Source organism: Triticum dicoccoides, chromosome 5B, assembly GCF_002162155.2.
Source record: "Triticum dicoccoides isolate Atlit2015 ecotype Zavitan chromosome 5B, WEW_v2.0, whole genome shotgun sequence".
Taxonomy (NCBI): Eukaryota; Viridiplantae; Streptophyta; class Magnoliopsida; order Poales; family Poaceae; genus Triticum; species Triticum dicoccoides.
Genome location: NC_041389.1, coordinates 283340138 through 283346644, shown reverse-complemented (window position 1 = coordinate 283346644; position 6507 = coordinate 283340138). Strand labels below are relative to the sequence as shown.

General features: G+C 53.6%; 1 pseudogene; it reads left to right on the top strand.

The window, feature by feature from the left end:
- The first annotated feature begins 891 nt into the window (after positions 1–891).
- On the top strand, positions 892–5857 carry LOC119309391 (annotated as a pseudogene).
- The last annotated feature ends 650 nt before the right edge of the window (positions 5858–6507 follow it).

Here is a 6507-nt window from a genome sequence, read left to right as displayed (position 1 = left end):
ACGATCGATAGGGGCGGGCGTTGGCTGGTGCGTGCTGTCTGGTTTCAGCTGGAGGCAGATGCCATGCTCACAGGCAGCCAAGCTTCAGCGTCAAGGTAGCTGAGGGAGTCGAATCCGCATTTGCAATTGAGTTTCCTGTAAAGAGCGGGCGCGTCCAAAGCAGGTCGCGATCCCCGTCGCTTTCTTCGCGGATCTCCTCTCGTTTTTCGCTTCCCCTCGCTCCCTGCGTCCGCATGTGACCCCTCCATTTCCATCCATCTCTAGCTAAGCTAACCTCTACTTTCCTCTCCTCTCCTCCTCTCTCAATTCACTAGCGGTGGTTAGCGAGGCGTGAAGGTCAGCAGGGTTAATGAGAGAGTGTGTTGTGTGGTGTGGCGGCTAGCTTGCCTGGATCCGTAGGGAGGTTGGATGGATTTGAATTAAATTCCACCATCAAATCACCATCCCGTGGACCGCGCCCGAGTGAGTACGTGAGCCCCCACGGCCCACGCCCACGTCGTGTGCTGTGCTGCTGCTGCTGCAAGATGAGATCGGCAGCGCTGTCGTCGTACGTACTGCCTGACTAGGTCGCTATGCACCGGCGTGCCCTCAATTTACTACTAGAGGTAATAGCACCCCACCCAGGTACTCTAACTTGCATAAAATGTGATAATTTAGTCCTAAACTTGCAAAATGTAACTTCATCATACTCCAACTTGCACTGCATGTGACGTTTTAATCCCAGGCCAATCATAGCTCGACAAATGGCAGCCAGGTGGCTGGCCCGGTCAGCGCACACACTTTTGCAGAAACCCCCCTGCTGTTTTCTTTAATCAACCCGCACTCACCTCCACGTCGTTGCTCCCCTGCTGGGCCCCGCCGCCGTCGGCCGCTGCTGCCGAGGAGCCCGAGATGGCCGCCTGGTCGGCCGACCTCTCGTCGGCGCTCTACAAGGAAATGGCGCATGTGGTGCTCTGCCTCCTAAGTGTCATGTTCGTCGTCGGGATGGCGGACTTCAGCCGTCTCCCCGGCTGCGGAAGACCAACGAGGATGGACCTCCAGGAGCTCGCGGTCCAGGTGCGTTACACCCTCGTCCTCAGCGCCTCCGCGGCCGCTGGGGTACTCTCCTGGCTCGGCAAGGCGGCCGACGACCTGAGCGCCGCTGGGTGGGACTGGGAGATGCGCGCCATGTTCATCGTCGGCCTCAACCTCACCTTAACCTCGACGTTCATTGCCCTCTCCGCCCTGGTCTTGGAGCTCTCGTGCGACATCGTCGTCAACTACATCATCGCGGCGGCGCTCGTCGGTGCATCTCGTTGCCGCCTGGGTTGTCCGTAGTCGTCTCCGGGCACTGAGAGGCTCCGTCGAGCTAGGTAGGTAGCCAAGAACGAGCCGAGCCGGTGGGACTGTCTCTCTCAATTGATTAGCAGGGTTGTGGTTGTGTTCGATCTCCAAATGATGTGTCCTGCGCGCGTACGTGCCTGGACAAAGACATCAATCAATTTACTATCATTGTTCTTAATCATAGGCCTCGGCATCGACTACGACGGGACGCACTCGGCGCAGACTGACATGTCGGTGGCCTACAGCTTGGAGGAGTACGCGGCGGCCGTGGTCGCCGCCGTCGGCCCCGTCTGCGACCGCAAGGGCGTGCAGCACCCTGTCATCTGCAGCGAGAGCGGCTGCGCGCTGGTGTCGTACCACTCAGTCCTCATCTTCTAGGCCTTGTCCGCGACGGCGCTGACTTCCAACATGATGGACCCGGCCACCGCCTACCTGCTCGACGAGCTCACCGATGACTGCCGCAGCGAGTACCGCAACCTCATGGCCTCGGCCGTGCGCGGCGACTTCGAAACCTGCGGCCTGTACGCGGACCAGCTGAAGCGGCACTGTGCCGAGCAGTTCAAGGAGGGGGTCCTCGGGCTGGAGCACCTCGCCGCCGTGGACGGGCTCTGCGAGATCGTCGCCCGCGGCATGGGCACGGCGGAGGGGCCGCGCAGGTACCACATCAACCTGTCTGTGTTCACCTCGCTGCCGGACATGTGGGCCATCGAGCAGCTCTTCCCCATCATCCCCATCCAGCGCCTCCAGGAGCGGCCCGCCGTGGACGGCGTCCTCTCGGACCTGACCTGCGACAGCGACGGCAAGGTGGACCAGTTCATCGGTGGCAGGAGCAGCCTCCCCCTGCGGTCAAATTTCGTGTTTTGACCCTTTTTGCAAACAAAATCGGGATCTGACCCCGGTTCGGAAAAAATTCGGGATCTGACCCTTTTGTCTACCGCCGGGCCACACGGCGGTAGGCCTGTGCATGCTACCGCCAAAGGGATCTGCGGTAGCCTACTTATCCACGTCAGCCCCAAGTAAACGGAACCGTCTCCTACCGTCCACCCTACCGCCAGAGCCCACGGCGGTAGGCTCTGTAATCCTACCGCTGTAGGCTCTGGCGGTAGGAGCTGAAACCTTATAAGCCCGCGCGGCCGGCTCGTGGGGCCCACCCACGAACCCGCCCCCATCTTCTTCCCCTAGCCGCGGGGCGGCGCAAGAACAGAGAGCACAAGCTCTCTCTCATCCCCTCCACTCCCTCCCTCCGATCTCCTCGTTTGGGCACCATTTTTGCGGATCGAGATGGCTCCAAAACGGGAAAAGTAAGCTCTCTCAATCCCTCCAATTAGTTCTACTCGAAACGTTTTCGATTTGATGCATTATTTGGTGCAAACAAACCTATCTTTTTTGCTTTGTTTTTATCCTAGGATTTCTTAGGTTGATTATATATGATGTATATAGTTGAATATAAACTCTAATAACTAGTTTTGAAGATTATGTGTAGTTTTGATATGAACCCTAGTTCATCACGAAGGTAGTTGGAGATTAACATTATTTTTGAACAAGTGGTGATGTGATTGATGTTGGAGGGATTGTAAGTAGTTGCTTACATGTGATTGAAATATGTATATGCATTTTTTTGAACAAATGGTGATATGATGGATTTTGATGAATGATGTATATGCAATTTTCTAATTGTTTCAATATACGATAAATGATGAATGTTGGTGAATAATTTATTTACATTGATCATTTATATTGGTTGAATATATGATAAATGATGAATGTTGGTTGAATATGGTTCATTTATATTTGGACTTGATATGTTCATGTTTGTTCAAAATGATACAAGTTGGTTGAAAATGACATAATTTCTTATTGTTTAATTGTTATAGGCGGCCACCCCTTGCGCCAGAAATCGGCGTGAAGTACACGATGCTTGATCATGCTTCCGATAACGGTCACCGCGCCCGTTTTATGGAGAACGGAGTGGTAATGTCTATCGTCAATTTGATGTATTGTTTATTATGACAAAATTAGTTACTAACAATTCCGTTTACATTCTGACAGATGCTCCCCCCATTGCGGATGAGGGGCCACACGAAGGCTGTGCAGATGCAGTACGACGAGCGCTACACTCCGTATTTCAGGAGAGCATGGATGTTGGGTTTCGTTCTTCAGTTCAAAAGGCAGCCGTTGACGCTCGTGCACTCGGCTCTTACGGCATTGATCGACCGGTGGCGCCTCGAGACGCACAGTTTTCATCTCACTTGTGGTGAGATGACAGTGACTCTCGAGGACTTCGGCATGATCATGGCCCTGCCCATCGAGGGCCATGCTCTGACCGGGCGAGTGGAGAGGGCCAACTGGCAGGAGAGGGTGATCGCCCTGATTGGCGACTGCCCTCCCATGAAGGGGAACAGAACATCCGGTGTGCGGCTCAAGTGGCTCCTGGAGAACCTGGCACGAGAGAAGGTATCGCAAAGACAGCGAGAGGAGAGTGGTTCACTGGGACACCTACTGTGAACGCCACCTGAAGTGGTATGAAGATGGTGTCAAGTACCGTGTACGCCTGAGGCTGCAGTGGACGGAAGACGATATCGCCGAATTGGAGGAGGATGACAACGAGGACGAAGCTTACCGTGGCCGGCTCAGAGATCTCGAAGGTGATTTCAGAGAGTATGCACCCCTGATGAACAGAGTGGTAAGTGGTGTTCTCATTTGTTTTGAGCCATGATCGATTTTGAGCCTTTAACATATTGGTTACATGTGCAGGCTTCAGAGCTCAACAGAAGCATTATCGATGGCTCAAACGCGCTTTCGTATGAAGCCGGAACCGTGGAATCCAACACCAAAATGAGGGATACAATGAAGGTAACATCGAGCTCCTTAGCCATGTTATACTATTGCAGAAGCTTGAGTTGATCCTTATTATGTTTTTGGTTGTTCACTATTGCAGAAGTTCATCACCCGTTGTCGTAAGATAGTGGGTATGCTTGGGTGCGCTCACGCGGCCAACGTCCATGATCCTGCTCATGAAGGGTCCATGCGTGCCATTGCTTCATCAAGCCACGCCGGCTGAGCTTCCTCTACTCATGTTGCCTCGTCATCCCGCGTTGTTGAGCAACAAGAGGAAGAAGAAACAGAGGACGGCGAAGAAGAGGAGGAGGAGGACGCAGAGGAGGAGGACGCAGAAGAAGAAGAGGAGGAGGACGCAGAGGAGTACGACGACAATGACGGGCCTCAACCGACGCAGCCAAGCCAGGGGAAGAGGGTATCTCATCCACACCAGGATATTTTGAGCCCATCCCCGTTTCAGAAACCGGTTCCTCGTTGTCGCACGAAGTAACCACTCGTGTTGGTGATGTCGTTTAGTACAACTAGTTGTGAGCAAGAACTTGTATGCTATGCTAGTGATGTCTATTTGGTACTTTCAAGCTTTGTTGGTGATGTCGAATTGCTACTTTCAAACTATGTTCAAACTATTTGAAATGTTAATTTGCTATCTACAATGTGTGCGATCATCCTATTTTGAATTACAAACAATATTTGTTGTGATGTTTATTTATTTTTGATTGATAAGACAAAGAACCAATTTAGAAGTTAACTGGCACATACCCTACCGCCGAACGGGACGGCGGTAGGTGTAGACAACCTACCGCCGGGACCTTTGGCGGTAGGTTGTGGTACCCTACCGCCAATGAGTCACGGTTTCTTCGTCACAGTACCGAAGGCATGTGTGTAGGACCCTACCGCCAAGGCACGTGGCGGTAGGTTGGGGTACCCTACCGCCAACGGAAACGCCATCTTCGTCACAGTATTGAAGGCACAACCTACGACACTACCGCCGAGCCTTCTGGCGGTAGCCTTAGCTGGATTACCACCACGTCCGGTGGCGGTACGACCGTTACGCCGTGTGGCCTCACACAACGGGGCTGACGGCGGCCGCTGTTAACCTACCGCCGCTCCCCGTGGCAGTAGCCTGTACAAGCCTACCGCCATGATCTACGGCGGTAGCGAAAGGGTCAAATCTCAAAAAAAGTTTGAACCGGGGTCAGATCCCGATTTTGTTTGCAAAAAGGGTCAAAACACGAAATTTTGCCTCCCCCTACATGAGCTCCCCACCCACGGCACCCGCAGCTACTACCTGGGCATGTTCCTGGGCGGCACCTACCAGGAGGCGCTCGGCGGCTTGCACAACCTGTTCGGCGGGCCGAGCGTGGTGCGCGTCTCCCAGAGCGATGGGCCGCACTGCTTCGCCGTGACGCGCGCCGCGCCGGGCCCGTCCTGCGCCGATGAGCTCCGCGCCATGCAGCACGAGCCGAAGGTGATGTTCGAGGTGCTCAAGCAGAGGACCACCGACGACAGCGCCACCGCCGCGGCCCTCGCCAAGGCGTTTGGGTCAATGCCGTACATGTCGTTCGACGCCGAGGAGGCCTCGACCATGAGCAGCGTGGAGTCGAGCGGCATGAGCAGCGACTCGGAGGGGTCGGCGGTCGGCGCCGCCGAGGATGATGACGGGGAGTGGGAGTTCATGCGCGGGCTCACCGTGTGATCCACAGTGAGCTTACTCTCCTGTATCTATCGCCGGTCCAACCGGCCGATGATGTTTAGGGCCTGTTTGGTTCCAATAAGTCACCTGACTTATAAGTCAGGTGACTTAAAACCAGTGACTTATGAGTCACGCCTGTTTGGCTGTCACCTGGCTTATAAGTCACCTGACACACCTTTCTACACCAATCAACATCATGCAGGTAATGGGACCCACGCAAAAGGGGGTGACTTATAAGTTTTAAGTTGGGGTGGAGCAACTTATGACTTATAAGTTGGGGTGACTTATAAGTCGGGTATGTTTGGTAAAATAAGTCACTTTTTTCACTTTTCGACTTATAAGTTGGTGACTTATTTGGAACCAAACAGGCCCTTACTTTACCGGCCAACAAGCAGCAGCTGCCGGTGTTATATCGTGTCACTCATGGTCGTAGTGAGGTCGTCGGGCGTCTCGTCGCCGTTTAGTTTCGCCGGAGTTCGTTTTGGCGCCATCTTTTTATTTCCCATGCGTCAGTCCATTGTTTCTTTCAACCCTTTTCTTCTTGGAATAAATAACAAAAGGAAACTAGTAGTACTATGTTTCTTTCGATTACAATTGTTTACTCCAGCTCTTCGTTTCTTCGTGACAATACTCAGTGGATACGGCTGTGGGGG